An 18,376-nucleotide genomic window follows, 5' to 3' on the forward strand; every position below is an offset into this window, starting at 1 on the left:
TGAAAAAATTGATAAGTTTGACCACCTAGAGGAGAAATTAGCATAAACATTTGGAAATTTTACATCAGAACTTTGTTGCCAGACAATAAACTGAAACATAATATTGCTATAACATGTCATGTTATTAATGATACATATACTAAAATTCATTGATTTTATTCTTTACCTTCATAAGTGACTTCATAATTGTACTCTCAGTCCATTTCGCATATTAAATACTTCATAGAAACTTCATAAAATTCAACCATTCGTTTTTGGACGCAAGGTTATTCAGTATTAAAACTGACAAAATGATTATCTGATCGGTTTTTACGGATCGAAAATCTAATACTCCTTCTTCCTCCGATATCTTAATTTTGCTTACATCGTGACATATGTTGTTTTCACCATTGTTTTTAAATTAAAATGCGAGAGAGAAATCTATTACCTCTTACACTGACATACTGAATACACTAAAATACTGAATACTTAAACCAAGGCTTCAAAGAAGAAACGTAAAAGCCTTCTGTATCATCATTAATATCAAAATCACTTAAGATATTCCTAAAATGCTTATAAATAAATAAATTACAAATTTATCACAGAAACTTACTCAAAATCTTCGGGTGGTTTTCGGAAAAGTATAAAAACTGTAAACCTAATGAAATTTTAAAATTTTATCGGCAGGAATATCACAGGAATTGAACAGAAAGTAATTTGAGAGAAATGTATTCTTGTTCGCTTTGAGGAAAAACTTTGTATTAAGAAACTAATCTTCGAGTTTCAACTAAAATAGTTAAATGCGAATGCCAGTTACAATTTCTGAAATAAATTGCAAGTTTTATGGTTTTCATATTCAATTTGATCGAGAACCGAGCTGGATTTCTAAAGCAGAATCTCGTTACTATGTGCTAAATCTACTACTTGTACGCAATATACGCAATACGATATCGCCCGAATAAAATAAAATGTATTATTTTAGGAAAATGTGCAATTATGTGAAGCCATATAATGTATTACAAGCGGGAAGAGCATCTTCTTAAACCATATTCAAAAAAGTGTTAGAAATAATAAATTCCTAACTGAAGAATAATCACGCATCTATCATTCCTACTTGATTTTATTATTGACTTTCACCACTTTTATTTTCATTCTACACGATTCTATTACCCAAAAGTATCTTACGGTGGGTCTAATGACGCGGATTTCTAAACTAGGGTTTCTAAAGAAGGTATTCAAGAAAGTATATAAGGAAATCTACTTAACACATAAAAAATAACCATGAATCGATGGTTCCCCAAAACAGTCATAGCGCACACTTTTAGATTAGTGTTTTTCTTATTGTTGTATTCTTCAGAAATAATATTTTACATTGAAAGAAGATGATCTCAGTATACTGTATTCAAAACCAATGAACTGAGAAATAAAACTCTTTTCAGCAAATTGCTTCAGGTACCTACGTTTATCGAATGAATCATGGCAGTTAAAATTGTTCATAACGAAAAGTGTTACAAGCATTTCCTTAATTGAGAAAAATTATACTTCATTACAAAAAAATAGTAGTCATTCCAACTGAATTTTTGCTTTGAGTGGAAATTTCGTAGTGGCCAGCAGTAATGTTAGCAGTACTTCGGAAAAAAGCATTTCTGAAATTTAAAAATTATGTTCGGATTTTATACACTAAATAGGAAATATTCTGCTAGAGGCTTCAGGTACAATAGCGGAAGGAATTTTGTTATTAATTGTCTTAAATCTCATTAAAAATATAGATGACTCTACGTCAGCTGGAGAAACTATTTCGTGGAATTAAGCTGTTAAAGCAAATCCTTATTATTTAAATGATATTTTTGTAATACAGGATGTGTAAACTTGGTCTAATACAATCTTTTACACAGTATTGTTATAGGCATACTTCTGCCTTTATTTGTGAGAAAGAATTACCATAGCTTATCTAAAGAAATGTTTTGGGAATGCCTCCGTATTGTGAACATAGTAAAGATATCTAATGCTTAAAGTTTCGAAGCTCTTAACGAATACGGCTTATTTTTGTTTAACCATAGCTGATAAATTTGAGACAAAAATTTATGCTTTTTGAAGCGAAACTTAAAATAATTATTTTAAGAAAGCAAAATAATATTAAAATGATTTGGCAAAAGGAACTTGCAAAGATTTACTAAAATGGATTTTTTTCCATTTTTGTTTTTATGCTTTATCACTGCCCATTTAATATCACATTCAAATAAAATATTAGTGTTCTTATGCACGATATTTATATGTGTATAAAGCCTGTTTATATAGTGAACTAAAGTTGTGTATTGTAATCTAACTATTCGAACGAATTGTATCTTCGGTATGGAATTCGTATCTGAGCTGTTGCCTGGTCATAAAAGAAAAATTAACTATATTTTTGTGGAGAAATTCTGAAATGGCTGAACATTGTTGAACTAATCAATTATGATCTTTAAATGTGAGCTTTAAGGTGAGGCATATATCTAATAAAGTACTTAACAGTACCATTGTTTGGAATTGCATTTATTCTAATTATACAGTACTTTATCGCCTGCGAGTCCAGTTTAATATCTTCGGGACGACAAAGAAGTATTTTTAGAAGTATTAATTTTTATGTGCTGATATATGTATCATTATATTTTGTTCTGTAATCAACGCGTTTAGAGACTTGCGCTCTGAATGCTCCTCGTTGTGTCATTCCATTCGCTGCTCTCTTCTGGAGAAAGTACGTGTTACTATTTTTCGTAAGAAAGCTTCCTTTATTTAATTAAAAATATCAATATAACGATTCATTTCGTATGATTTTAATACTAAGGTAAAATAGATCGAATATAATACATTACATCAAACAGGTTCTAATATGCTGCAAGCAGAGGCTAACAAATACACTTGAATTCATTTCTTTTGCCTAATTCACTTGCTTAATTAGTTACAGAGAAACTGTAAAATTCGTCTTTTAGTCTAATAATTTTCAAATCCCTGTACACCAGTTACAGAAGTTGACTGAAATGTCGAATTGCAGAGCTATAAGAATGCAGTAAAAATTACTGGCATTTGCTGAGAAATTAAATAAAAGTTGTGAATCGAGCTTGAAAAATAAAAAATGATCAAATTATAGTATAAAAAATGAATAAATAATTACTTTTAATGAAATCTTGAATAAGAAAATTATTTTTAAAGTTAATGGTTATAATATAATTTTTGTAAGCAAAGATGATTTATTGAACAACAGCTCCTGGAAAATTGTGCTTTCCCATTAACCTATAATTTTCTTATTTATTTGAAGTTCTTCCATAGTTTAAGACAGATATAGATATTTTATGAATATCAAAGAATACTTGTTTATTTTTAAATTCGTTGTTCTCTCAAAATTTACTGAATTTTTTAACTTATTTCTAGCCAAATACATATCAGTATATCATATTCCTCCAGAAAGAGGTGTTAAATTGTTGTTGTCATTTAGGTCATTTAAACGTTTAAATTCTGTTATCGGAAAGTACATTTGTACAATATAACAAAGATTTTGTCTACTTTTAAGACTTTTAAGACTGAAAGCCAAGTCGAAAAATTCACTTCTAATTTCTGAACCCAAGAAACACTTAAAGTAGGTTGCTAGTAATTATTTGAAACTGGGATAAGAAATTTAAATAAAATATCACATGGACCTCAAAGAAAATAAGTTCTCACTAAGTATACTCTCGCCTCAGAGAAGATAAGTTTTAATCTGGAAGACTCTCTAATCCTCACGTACTATGACGTGGTTAAATATATTTTTTGCATTTTCAGTCGGCCAGTAAAAGGTACCTTTAATAATATCCAAATACATTTCAGATAAGAAAAAATACCTGCTACCAAATATGATGGGTTGCGTGCAGTTTGGCTTCTGAGTTCAAAGAGCATTATTAAATGCCCTATCTACACACACTAAGATCCATAACCTCCAATGTCGGTAAAGGAGTGGTTTTGTCTGGATCACGCTCAGCAATAAGAGGGGTGACACCCCTGCTTCAGGGCATCATGCTTCGCACTTGCCTATTTGCGAATATTCAGGAGGGGAGGACAGATTTAGCCCCCTTCCTTGTCTTCCTGATTCAAATACTTGGATTAAAGGGGTGGTGTCCATTCAGTTCCTTCTCTTCTACATCATTCTTTTCAACTCGGTGCCAAATGGGTGGATTTGCGAATAGAAAGAAAGAAACAAACAAACAAAAAATGCTGCTCCCTTCCTAGAGAGCTTAACGCATAATTTTTATAAGGAATTTGGAGATTTACAGCCAATTAAATTAAATTGTTTAAATCAGCAAACATATTTTTAGAATGATCAAAATCTGTAACAATTAACGAAACGAGTTATACACTGAAGCAGTTTAAGGTCTGTTATAAGCATACATGAAAAGCTTTCGAATACGTTATAGTAAAGGTGGCTGATTTCCTTTTTATCTTAAAGTAAAAAGCCATTTTAAGACTGGTGTTCGAGTCATGGGCCGTATAGATTTCTTTTGTTGCCTTATTTTTTTTCTTTAACCCATATTTTACCATTGTATTACATAAAGATCAGTACACATTTGATGGCTGTACAGAAAAAGATTAATGTTTAAACTATTTCTTTCACATTGTATTATTGCTAGAAACGTGTTTGTTATATTAATTATTTTCCTTTAAATTTTCGATTTTACGTATCTATTTTTTTTTTTTTTAAATACAAAAAGGACTAATTTTGACTTCCCGCATTTCACTATCTGAAAGCATTAAAAAGAGAGGGAAAAAAAGAAAAAGTGTTGATACATTTGAAATAAAATAGGGCTCCATTAATGCGAATGACAAAAAATTAGAAAGAAAAATACATTATAAATCCTTCTTTTGCTTTCTTTTTAAAGCGTCCTTAATAGGACAATAGTAAAATATCCACTTTTATACCACGACACTAAAATATTGGTGCGTGCGTACAGGTTCTTAATAGATTGAATGAACACAAGTTCGATGATAGGTTAATAACATTTATTTTATCAAACCAAACACTTCAAAGTTCTGTAATTTTCCACAGAAACAGTCGTACAAATGTTCACAGTATCGCAGAATACAATCAGTAGTTATACTGCAAACTACTAAGAACGTTAAATACAAGGAGTTGCAAAGTGCATCTAAGGAGCGAATATATCTCAATACTCAATAGTTAAGCTAAACTAACAGCTAACGACATCAAATGAAGGCAGATTTTCTCTTCGGACTTATATAGTTTTTCTAGATTAATGTTTAAACTACTTTCTGCTTCTCGAAATTACTGGAAGGCGTATGAGAAGCCAAATTACGGTTACAGCTACACCGAACATCAAATTCAGTTATTCAATTACTAAACCTATTATGGTGATACAGGTATCGGACAAAAATGTCGCAAAATGGCCGTAAAAACGTATGGCGACTTTTGGCAATTTGGCAAAAATTACGGTCACAGCTACACCGAACATCAGTTACAATTATCCAATTACTATATCTACTATGGTGCTACAGGAACCGAACGAAACTGTCGCTAGATAGTCGCTTTTGGCGATTTCTCCCAAATTTGGGGCAAAAATTAGTCGCCAAAACCGTTACCATTGGCGAATCACGCGAGCTATTCACTAAATGAAAATAGACTTGCCCCTGTATTCTTATTTTCCCCCTAGAGCATCATTCCGCTCAGCTTTTCCCATTATATTACACAGAAAAATAGAAAAATTTCACATATAATTGCTCTAAAATAATCTATGTATGTACAAAGTTCGTAACATTGCATCCCTCCCAAGGACTGCAAGTCCCAGGCAGTACAATCCCTGGATAGGAAGCCATACTTACAACTAAGGCAAATCAAAGCAATTCTTAAAAATTATTTCAGTAAATAATACAAAATAAATCAATAAATGGGTGCACAAATTTACAAATTTAGAAACAAATAGAACCACGGTATTAGTATAATATATATTTACATTATATACACTATGGGATGTGATGAAGGAGCATTCGGAGGGCGACCAAACAAGACGTCACAAGGCAGAAAAAGTCACGACGATAGAACATCTGCGATGGGGAATGCCGGTTGTCATGTGCACAGCACTGCGAGAGGCGAGTGAAATTAGTGTCCCAGTCTTGTTGGTTTCTGGAAACCACGAGCGAGAGGTTATTAAAGATGGTGCGATTAAACCCGTCTACCATGCAATCTGACTCGAGATGTAAAGGTGCCGTTTAGGTATTGCCGATGCCTAGTAGCTTGTAGAATTCTTTAATTACAGCCGAGGTAAGATTTCTTCCTTGATGGGAATGTAACTGAAGAGCCACTCCGAACCTGGAAATTCAATGATGTATTAATGCCTCTGGCTACCGTGACAGACTCTTGATCAGGAATAATACACGCTTCAGGGCATTTGGTTGAGTAATCAATGACAACAAGGATGCATTTCTTGCCATCACGAGTTCGTGGTAGAAGTCCTAGGTTGTGAAAGGCGATGCGTTCGAAAGGCGCTTCTACATTGGAACTACGGGATCCTACAGAGCCGACTTTATTATTTCTTTGAGTGAATAAAAGGGTATTTTATCCCTTCTTTGGACTTATATTTATAGTTGTTGTAAGGAGACCAGCGAATTGTCGCTAAACTCTTCACTAAATATCTAGTAGCCAAGGATGCGTAAATTAACTAGAACTACAAGTTTAAATTGTTAATAAATTTCCTTCATACTTTTATATCTTACCTATGTAAGGTAAAAACTTAATTTAATTCTCTTTCATCTAATTTTTCAGAAGGAAATTCATTCTTTCAAATTCTATCTTATTTTTATCGGAAGTCATAATTTCATTTATTACTACTAAAATGTAATTCGAAATTATTAATGCCAGTCTCTTTGGGAAAATATCTAGTTATTTAAAACTTTATATCTATAGCACACCTACCTTTAACATTCTACCTTTTCTTCTGGGAAATATATGAAAAAGAAAGATAAAGAGAAAGTGCTTCAAAAGGAGTCGAGATTTCGTCCAGTTCCATTTCATCTGACATAAGTATCGTATGCCGGTAAGCAATTTCAGTGTTTAGCTGTAGCGTAGACCAACTAGGCGATTAGCTTAGAATTATAACTTTGTAGATATAACTGATAATTAGCTCCAAGAAAACTGTCTTATCTTGTAATACTTTATTACGGCATACCATTATTTTAGTTTGTATTCAAATTTATATGTAAAACACAAGGAATGACGTAATGAATTTATATGAACTTTAATTCGGCTTGTTTCTGTGTTTACCTTTTAAATTAGTTAAGAACGATATCACGCCTATAGGGTAGGATAGTGCTTTTGCTAGCTGCTACGCTGAAGTTTTATTTTCATTTTGAAGTTTCATTTCATTTACACAAATTATTGTACCACTTTAACATCAAAACAATAGATTACGAAAAACAAGCAAACTCGAATTTGAGTTTCCCTCAGCATTATTAACAGTAAGGGGTTCATATGGCACATTTGCCTTTAAGAGTCGAAACTGTGTGAAGTGAAGAAGCAGTTATCATAAATGGACACGAGAAAAGCCTTTGTAGATCCCCAAACCTTCAAAATGTCCTAACAAAACCATACAAAATGGCTTTTAAAACCAAAAATAATATTAAAAGCTATAATTATGATAAATCTATAAACCATTGTAAGTTATATTCTTCCTTCTTTCCGCATGCCTTCGTGGTGTAACCGTAGCGCACTCGATGGGTATCCGCCGAGAGGTCCAGGTTGGAGTCCCGGGGAGAGCATTGCACATTTTAACATATCCTACTACAAAATAACGTAATAATTCTACAGTGGCGCCCGAATTAAAAGGTGGTGGATGATGATTCTTATCCGCCAGGATTTGGCTATTGGGAAACCTAAGCCCAGTCGCCCTTTAAAAGGGAGAGTATATAGGATATTTTCTCCCTCCTTTCCGCATGCTTTTGTGGTGTTACGGTACTACACTCGGCGCTTTTTGAAGATTGTTTTCGTTAACCGGAAAAGGTATTACTTTAGCTATTAACCTAAAAACATAATACTCTAAAGGGCTTATTGCCTGCACAAAATGTTAACACAACATAAAAATGTTTCGAAATGGATGCTTCGTTTAACAGATATCATTTTCTTATTATAAGCTCAATGGATCATTGAGTTTGTTACTGAAATGTTAATATTTTTTATAACAATAGTTAATTCTGAAGGATAAGGAACGCTAAATAAAATATGCTATTGTACTTTATTCTGTAGAACACTTGAAATAATAGTCATGCCTCAAGAGTTATACAAAATTTTCGTATATTATTTACACACTACTGGTCTTTTCATTATTACTTCTTGTAATATCTTAGGGTTTCTTGAGGAAACTTAAAAAATCCAGCCTACCCCAATCGAAATATTCTTCATTAGACAAACAGCAGAGAATTTTATTACAGATCTTAAAATTTGTATGTTCTTGAGATTTGAAGAATGCGAATCTGTTTCCCCAATCTAACAGAAAAGATCTTTGGGGTGTGAAGGGGTCGTTTTAAATAGGGTCATAGAAGAGTCCTGTATAGTTTAACACGTATTTATTAGCAGGTTTAAGTTACACATGGGCATTACATTTAACTTTAAGAAAATTACAGAGCAAGGGTCTGATACAATCTATCAAGTGGGACGCTTGGCTTTTATTGAAGTACTTCTCTGGCTACTCACCAGAGGGCAGCCTTGTTGTCACAGTTAGTCCAACAGTTTATGTTAAAGGATTGGTTACAGGGGTTAATTACTTTAAAAGGATATAAAACATACATTTTAATCACTAATTGTTTATATAGGGCAAATTTAGCTGATTAAATTATAAGAGATTTAGAAATACTCTTCACATCTTTTAATCTTCTCCCGTCATTCTTCCTTCTTTACTAATCTAAGTGTTTCAATCTTCATTTCTTTTTCACCTAATAAAGTTATCAATAAGCGCTGATGTGTCATCCTTAATTTAGAACTTCTAACTGCATGGGTGATAGACCAGTAAGCAACATCTTAATCTTGCAGATGATTTACTGAAAGAATACTGAAGGAACAACAATTTATACATTGTTAAAACTCTGCGCTCTCTGACTGTGGAAAATTTTACAATTCTACCACACAAAGGGCTAAAATTTAGATTACGGTTTGAGAAATAAAATATTTTTTCATTAATGGTTCAGTTTTAATAATTTTACATGCAATGAAGATTTACTATAAACGCTATATTTTTTTAAAGATGAAACGGTAGTCGATGTAGATGGTAATTCGTGATTTAATGTTTCAACCGCATTTTTAAAGAAAAATTTTCACTGATTTCTCATAAAAATGTGTTCCAAGCATATAAAGCACAAAAATAATTCCCAGAATGTCTGGGGTTATTTTGAAGTTCTTTTTAATATTGCTTCTAATTCCTTTACTGTTTTATTTCTTGAAAGCCAAACATGATAGAATACGCAAGTCCATTATAGGACCTGCTTCCTAAAATATCGCATAAATTTTCGAGTCAATAGCGAGCTATCATTTGAATAATTTGAAGTACAATGAATATTAAAAAAAGCAGAACTTCAATTTTCAAATGGTTTCGCAAAATATTCGATATAGACCAGCCATTTTAGCGATTAAATACCTTTACTTTTATTTTTGTTTTCTTCTATAAATTTATAAAGGATTGTCTCTTAAAACTTAATTATTATACACTTCACTTAATAAAAATAAAACAACTGTGTTATTAACAGAAATATATTTTACCTACCAAATCATACTCTGTAGTAACTATCTTTTAAACCGACTTATACGAACAATGTTCCTGAATTTGATCCACATTAAACTATTAATTTATTAGATAGTTTAATGTTGATCAAAATTATTTCAAAAGCATTTCCTACGAATTTGAGATAAAAAAAAGTCTTAAACCATTTGATTTAAGATTTAAAAATAGTTATGTTAATACAACTTAGTTTAAAAGACTGAAAACAAATACATACATAGCAATTCAAAATGAATGGTACAAAACGAAAACTTATCTATGACTGCTGCAGCGAATTTGTTTTATAGTAAATACAGCTATAACAGGAAAGTTGACTTTCCACATTATTGTACTGACATTCACAGACGTTCGATTAATCTCTATGACGTAACAGATATACTTATATACCTAATTGCTTCACAATGCTAGCATAGCCCGATTACTTGAATCGATTGCGACGGTTACCTTCTGTTTAACTAGTGTTTTAAGTCCTGTGGAAGATAGAATACGGATATTTTTTCTAGCAAATATCTCAGAAAAAGAAGAAGAAAAACATTAAGCTTGATATTTTGATATATTTTTTTTGGGGGGGGGAAGAGTCAGAACCTCAACTCACAACATTCAAATGCACGTCAATCTAGAGTTTAATACGATTCTGGTTGATGTAATCGCATATATATCTATACCAATGTAGTAAAATGAAATTTTGTTGCAAAATAAACTTAAATATCTCTTCTTCCGATAGAGAGATCCACCAGCGGCCGAGCTGTAAAATCGCTGAAAACTGACTCATCTAGGCGAACGGGCTGGCTGCATGGGCGTTTTCGTGGTTTTACTCATGTGTAACGTGTATACAAGCGAGTTTCCCTCAAAATGTCCTCCACGAAGGCATTCCTCCTCTTAGGCATATTGCTTTAGTGAGCTTTGCCATAATAAACTAAAACAAAAAAAAATCATTCGACAGGGGCAACAATCGCTCGGACATCGTGCCAAGATGCATACACCCTGTAATCAAGGGCTGTAGGGTTGTACGAACAAGAAAGGTCCAAACATACTGCGCTTGTTTATGGCATAGAACATCTTCAAAAAATTGTGTTCATATTTTACATTACTGATAACGGTTTTATGTATTTCAGCCCAAAATAAACTTTTTTTTTTTTTTTTTTTTTTTTTTTTTAACTCATGCCTGCATTTTAAGAATCACCGCTTCTAGTGAATGCTTCCGAGACGGTGAGCAATGAAGATCACTAAATGAAACTAGGAAAGTTGACCTCTCGTATTATATTTATAGTGGTAAAATAAATTCATTACAGCAATCATATATATGCTTTCTTTTTATATCTTTATTTCGAATTACCCATTATGCCTTTGAAAGTAGTTCCTTTGCTGTAGACTGCGCATTTCTTGACGACAGAATATGAATGATGAATTCGAGGATTTACTGAATATTGTGCGGAATACAACGTGTCGGAGTCGGTGAAAAACGATCTTTAAAGACAGAAAACTATTATGTGTTGAACTGAGGATGATAGAGGAGTGGAGTAAAGAAGAAAAAATCAATATGAATTTAAAAACTTCGAATATACAAATCATCAACTAAGAAACAAAGTCGAAGCAAAATCGGGGAGCTCAAACAAATAAAATACATGTAAAAACACAATGCACATATACCAGAACAAAATAAAAGAATAATGAAGTTTGATGCTTAAAATCCGTAGGTTCCGTTTCAGCTTTTCCCCCGCCAGGCGTTCTGGAGGTAGCAATAAAAATCGTGCCATTTCCGGAATTTTCTTTTCTTCTGAAAATGTTCTAGGTGAAAATAGCAAACATTTTGCCATTTCAAGCTTTTCATCAGATCACGGAAGAATTTTTTAAAAATAAATAACTTCGAAAAGCTTAAAGCACAACAAGGCTTATTGAGTGCAGGTAATAAAAATGATGTAATAACACTGTGATAAAAAGGACGTAGTGATGTTGATGGCGCAGAACGTAGATCCATATTGAAGAGGAAACTTAGAAGCCGAGTAAGATTAAATATTCAACGTTATTTCAGTTGAAATAGGAAAAGAGGTAGCAATGTTGATAGCGTAGAACCATATTGAAGGGGAATAATGTCAAAATGTTAAGTGCGTAATAAACTGCAGATTCGGCAGTTATAGCAGATTAAATCTTCATTTTTATTTCAATTGGTATTTGTGTCCACAATTTACTAGGCATTTTAATCGTGTTTATAGGAGTACATTTAAATTATTTATACTGTGGTGATAAAAAAGAGCAAAGCGATATAGCGTATTAGCTGGAAGAGAGGTAGGAACAAAAGTGCGCAGTTATCCAATATCTAAGTTCACCAAGAGAAGATTTTGGTTTACGTTGCTAATTAAGAGAAACGTTTTGGTTCTCAAAATTTTGAGTTCAGGTCCCGAATTAGCTACGTCATCAGCCATGCGACATAGATTGATCTAGAAATGACGCAGTCCAGAAAAGTTATTATGATTTTTATCATAGAGAGGGGAAACTAAGGGATATTGCTAGTTTAAAATATAATTTTGAGATTTAGATACTTTTTTTATTCTACATGCATATCAGGATAACTGTATTAATTCCACATTAAACCTGTTGGTTGGATAATGACTATTTATTAGCGTGAAAAATTCTCACTGTTTGTTTTAGAATTATAAATTAAAAAATAAAATTCATATATTTTAACTGCTTTGAAAAACAATATGCATGAAAAAAGGAAAAATCAGAAAAGGACAACTTTTTAACGTGGACGGATAATGTTTACCTCAACTGGGAAAAAAATCCTCTAACTACATAGTAATTACAGTCGTAAAAAATTCCTTTCCGTATATATGGATCAACGTTATTGTTCAAGATTAAACACAATTTTTTCAAAAATTACTCAGTAAAGTAATGAATCTAATTCATTGGAAACTGTGTTGGCAGCATCACTTACGATTTTCATGAGTGTTGTTGAAAAATACAATCCCTAGAGCTCTGTATTTTAAAACTAGATTTAATGCTAGTCGAGTCTAAAAATATCTGATCTTCCATTTTTATTTAAAGTGTAGCATTCTCAAAATATTTTAGACGTAACAATTCCTTAGAAATCCACATCACACTACATCAAGATAAAGACACTGAATAATAATCAAATAAAAACTTTCGTTTTTACTATATAATATAACAAGCAATGATAATGTTGTAGCTGCACATTGTCTAAACATGAAGTTTGGTACGGAATGTTTTTATGATATAATTTCACAAATGACATCAACTTCATTTCCTATTTTAGCTTTTGAACTTAATTAAAAAGGCTAAAATGGAAATTTCTTTTACTTATTCCATATAAAAAATGACATAATACGGTTTTTAAAATAGCCTCATCTAAGAAAGCCTGAAATGGAACCTAACCGCGTAAATCAATGTTCCTCTACGAGTGGCAGAAAGAGCTTTATGTCTTGCAAAACATGAAGACTGTAGCTAAACAAAAAGCATTCTTCGACGTCTAATTTGCATGAAAGAATGAAGAAATTTGTTAGCTTATTGTATGCTTTTTCACTCCTTGATGTTTTAAAATACACTTTGTTTTAAGGAGATAAATATATAACGGGAAGTGCATTAACCCCTTAATCTACAATGACGGGCATAGCCCGCGTACGATGGTCGGGCCAAACCTAACTTTCACGGGCATAGCCTGCGTACGGTGATCGGGCCAGAAGTGAATATTGAGTGGAATATTTGATACGCAATTACAGTCTGATGCAATAATTGTGGTAGACGCAAGTATTACAAAATGTTTATTTATACAAAACTCCAAAATACAAAATTAGTAATCTGTAACGGTATGATATATTTCAAAGCATTCTGGTACATGTAACGAAACTTTGCACTTTTTACACTCGTGTTCTATGCGGATTTTTTTCGTACTTGATCTGCATATTGATTCGCTTCGGTTACAATATTGTTCCAAAATATATCATTAAATATTAGAATAAATATATCAAATTCTCCTCTACTTCCTCCTAACTGACATAAGGCTTCGTCTCTTATGCAAGGAGTCATCGTATAGTCTCAGAATTTTGGACTATTTCTCATTTCTTTCCAAAGCCAGGACTCTGGTAGTTGATTGTCATCAGATGTATCATCAATAATTATTCGCCTATACTTTCTTCGAAAATTACATAATTCGTCATGTTTACGATTGCCCGGATTAGCGTGCTACACAAGTCGTGCAAATGTTCCGAACGCTGCGCGAGCTTGTATACAATTTCGGTCCAACGTCTTCGAATCTAAATCATAGGTTTAGGGGTTAAGAAAAGTAGCCTGAATTCCTCATGTGTCTAAACCTTAATTTGATCTCGGCATCATTACATTTCCAAAACTATTTATAAAAGATAATTTGAAATAAATATAACAATACCTTGAAATAATACGAGTTTCCACATGTTTCTCAATATTGACTGAACGAGACATGTTGAGGGATGTCGCCCTCAGCGCATAATTTTAAAGTGGCCTTAGTGTGCACAAAACTTGATCTTCGCAGTTTTAAACCATAGAAGGCCATAAATTAACCCGTAAGAAAAATATGTTAATAAATAAGGGATTATGGTCATAAAAACTCATTAAAGTGTTATTTAAAAAAATACAATATTATTTTAAGTAAAAACAGTAGACATTGTCTGAGCGTAAATATTCTTAACATTAAAGTGGATAGATTAAAGGACTAGACTGAATCATTAAGCATTGATACCACAGGAAATGAGCATCCCACCTAGCAATTTAAATTTTATAGTTTTATTTCTGATGCTAAAATCAAAAGCGTCAGTTTAAATTCGTATTTTGTTTTTATGAAAAAATTCTTAAAAAAATATATTTTATAGAAAATAGCACTATCATTCTCAGTGACTGATGCGAAAGGTTATTATTGATGAATGTACGATAGACCCCAGTTCCTTGACTAATGTAATGGTGAATCAAACTGGCGTGAATAAGTAGATAATAAGAGAGACAATGAGCAGTCAGGTTACAAATCAAAGTATGAATCGAAAGATGTAAAAAATGGCTATCTGACAAAACTCAAATTTTACAGAATTAGCAAAGAAACTGTCCCATTCCTCACAAGAATTTCAGAAGTCAACAACAAAAAATTATGAGATCGATGTAACTAGAATTTATGTAATTTTCCATACGTCTTCTGACATACTTGTGAGGAATGGGATATTTCTTTTGGCTCCTGTACAATTTGATTTTTGGCCCTTAGCCTCATTTTACATCTTCCGATTTATGTGCTGTACTCTTTTTATTGAAGGCAGAAGTGTAAACTTAATAACAAAAGTTTCGTACTATAAATGCTAAGTGTTTGTCTTGGAGAATTATATAAAAATATGTATCTAAACTATAAATCTTGTTGCTTTGAATTCTACAGAAAATTTTCCTGATGTTTTAGAATAATACGAATTTCCATTTGTTTCATTTATTCATTATTTTAATATTTTTATGAATGAAATATTCATTTTTATAAAAAAAAGGAAAACTTTGTTTTGTTTTATGTCATTAAAGTCGTTTAATGCTATATTTTCCCCTAATTATTTTACTTTTGTAAGAGAAAAAGTTTTATATATAATTTTTATTATAAAAGGCATTGACCCTCCGAGTTGAAAGTCAGGCTCCATACGATGAACGATTAAAGTAACAATGCACCTCAGTTTAGTCCTAAGCCCGATAATTTTATGACGTATGCACTTTCGACGTCTTACAATATTCTAAGATTCAAATAGCACTTTTTGGTAATACCACAGAAATTTTGACACGAGCAGTAGTAAATGCTTAAACATCAGCTGTATACCGATTTGGTAAGTTTTCACAGATCGGAAAATACGTATCAGTTGACACCGACTAAACAAAAGCAGTTGTTTTTAAAGAAAGTCAGTTACATAGATTATCATCTATTCCTAAATTAAGTGAAGAATATATACACTGAAAGCGAGAAGTCACGTATCTAGAACATGCACCTTATAGTAAAAAGTATTTAAGACTTCATTTTGGCGAACGTAAAAATAACTTGAACTCTTTTATAGCAAACTTAAGATCTAAATTACAGTATTCTTTAGCTGCAAAATATTGCTATTTAAATCAGTAATCCTTTCAGTTATAATTTACGTCTTCCTAAATACAGATTAGTGGAAAACATAAATCGAATAAAATAGAAATTTTGCAAACTAAAGCCCTTAGAGAAATATTAAACTCTCTTTGGTTTACACTCCTTGGCTGCATTGCTTACTTATTTAAAAATAGAAATAATTAGAAAACACAATGCACAAAAATTTAAATATTAATATTAAGCTTCATCAGAGCACAATCACAAAGCAATAAAATTATGAACTACAGCCGCAACAGAAACATCAATACCCAGATGATATTCTTCCATCTCAACAAGCAATATAATTTTAAAGCTAAATTTTGTTATTTTTCACAGAAAGTTCACAGAAGAAAAATTTTAATGCTCTTCACACGCCTTTCATTACTCTTTATTTCATGTGACTCCTATATTATATAAGAGTTATATTTCATATATATATATAAGAGTCATATGAAATATATATATATATATATATATATATATATATATATATAAGTAAGCGAATGCAACATTGGCATATTACTGTACCTCTTAAGATAAAGCTGTGCAGCCTAATTAATAAAGATAAATAAATTATCTTTGTTTAGAACTGAAGACGAAAAAAAAAATACAAAGTTTTAAAAATACAAGTACACACGGCAAGAAGAATTTTTTTATGAATTACACTAAGATCCATTGAAAGAATGGGTAGCTGAGTTGAAATAAAAATCAACTAATAAGAAGCTGAAGTATAGGATTCAAATTAAATAGGAAAACGATTTACGTTAAAAAAGAACAGATTGTATAAAGGAAAAAATCTAAAACAAATATCTTAGCTAATTTTTCTTGTTTAAGTTTTATTTCTCAAAGGAGTATTTTTATGCATCTTCAATTTTGAAAACATTTGCTTATTTATTAGTCCTTGTTTCATAATTTACATTGTTTAACATCTTGCTGATCGTATAACATTATGGCAAACTTTGTTCAGTTTCCTTATTATTCTGTTTCCCACATTTTACATTATATTGGGTAATTATTTTTCTCTGATGTTTCTCATTAATTTATATATACAGGACACGAATCATTTGAAGAATAAATTAAATACTAATGGAAAGAGCTCTCAAATTTTGATAAGCATCCAGACATTCCAGACATGTTTCTTCGGGACACTTACTGACTAAGTTCTTAATAAATTTCCATCATTGCATCCTTTTACAGCATACTAATGAGATCTGACGGATGAATTGAAAAGAATAAAAACTTCGAGATTCCTATCGTAAAATGCTTCTATCGTCAAAACAATCAGAATTAGTTGCACAAGTACCATTCATGAAACTTAATCAATTATAATCCAGCTGCAAAAGCTGTAATTGAAATTTATGAAAAAAAATCTCTTAATAGTTTCGAGTTGAAAAAAAGGAGTGAATAGTAAAGCAACCTTTTTTTATGTGCCATTTCAAAACTTAGTTACTTATAACTCCATCACTCTATTATTAAGTTTTCGATTAGGAAGCTCAGAAAAAGAAGATTGGCAAATTCGTTCGAAATCTCTCTCATTCGCCTCTTCGAAACAGCTCTAAAGAAAAATCTCCACAAAGCTATCTCTTCTTAACCATCTCCGCTAATCACTACTTGAGCCAAATCTTAGAAATAAGCAACTGAATAAAAAAAATTGACAGAATAGTAATTAGGAAACGTCAACGCGTTGTTGGAAAAGAGACGCTTGGTTACCATTGGGGAGGAGGACAACCTGGCCCTCTATTTCAGACGAGAAAACCAGTAGCTTCAGCCATCAGATACGCTTTCTGAACAGGGTCTAGTTAAAAGCATCGCGATTGCGCAAAAGAAGCATATCTTATCAAAACGGAAATTTAGCAGTTGTGAGAGCCTGAAGGGTTAAGCTGAACACTGACCTGGCTGTCTTTGTTGGCGCAAGACCACCTTGAAGTGAACTGCAGTACTTTTCTGAAGGATGGGCCTGGAATTACATGTAAATGAATGGAAAACTCTGCAATTTATCATATCTAATATATTTATTTGTCTGCATGAGTTTTGTATGCTTATCTTCAGAACAGTAGAACAAAGAAATCTGAGCGAGCATTGGAAATATTCGATTTCATGGCAGTTAGTATTCTGGAGATTCCAGTTAATGAGGAGAAAGTGCTTGTGTGTATCAGCATTTTACGTTTCCCACGCAAATGTGGGGAAATAAAAATGTGTTTCAAATTTATGATTAAGAGTGAAAGAACAAGTTTTTCATTTTTATTCATGTCATTTATTTTGTGGTAGTGTATACACTGCATTTTATCTTAATGCAAACAACTGTGAAAGCTTGAAGGTTTACTTTAATATCATTCTTTTTATTTTTCTGAAGTTTCTTAATAACATTTCCGAAGTTTATCTCTCTTTCTGTTCTTGCTTCTTTAATTTTTTTTTTTTTTTTTTGAATTTTTAAGTACATTGTTTTTACAAATATTTTTCCCAATAATACGGAAGCTTTTGTTGTTAAAATAGT

Source organism: Stegodyphus dumicola, chromosome 4, assembly GCF_044657685.1.
Source record: "Stegodyphus dumicola isolate Sdum_Otavi_A_Nest chromosome 4, ASM4465768v1".
Taxonomy (NCBI): Eukaryota; Metazoa; Arthropoda; class Arachnida; order Araneae; family Eresidae; genus Stegodyphus; species Stegodyphus dumicola.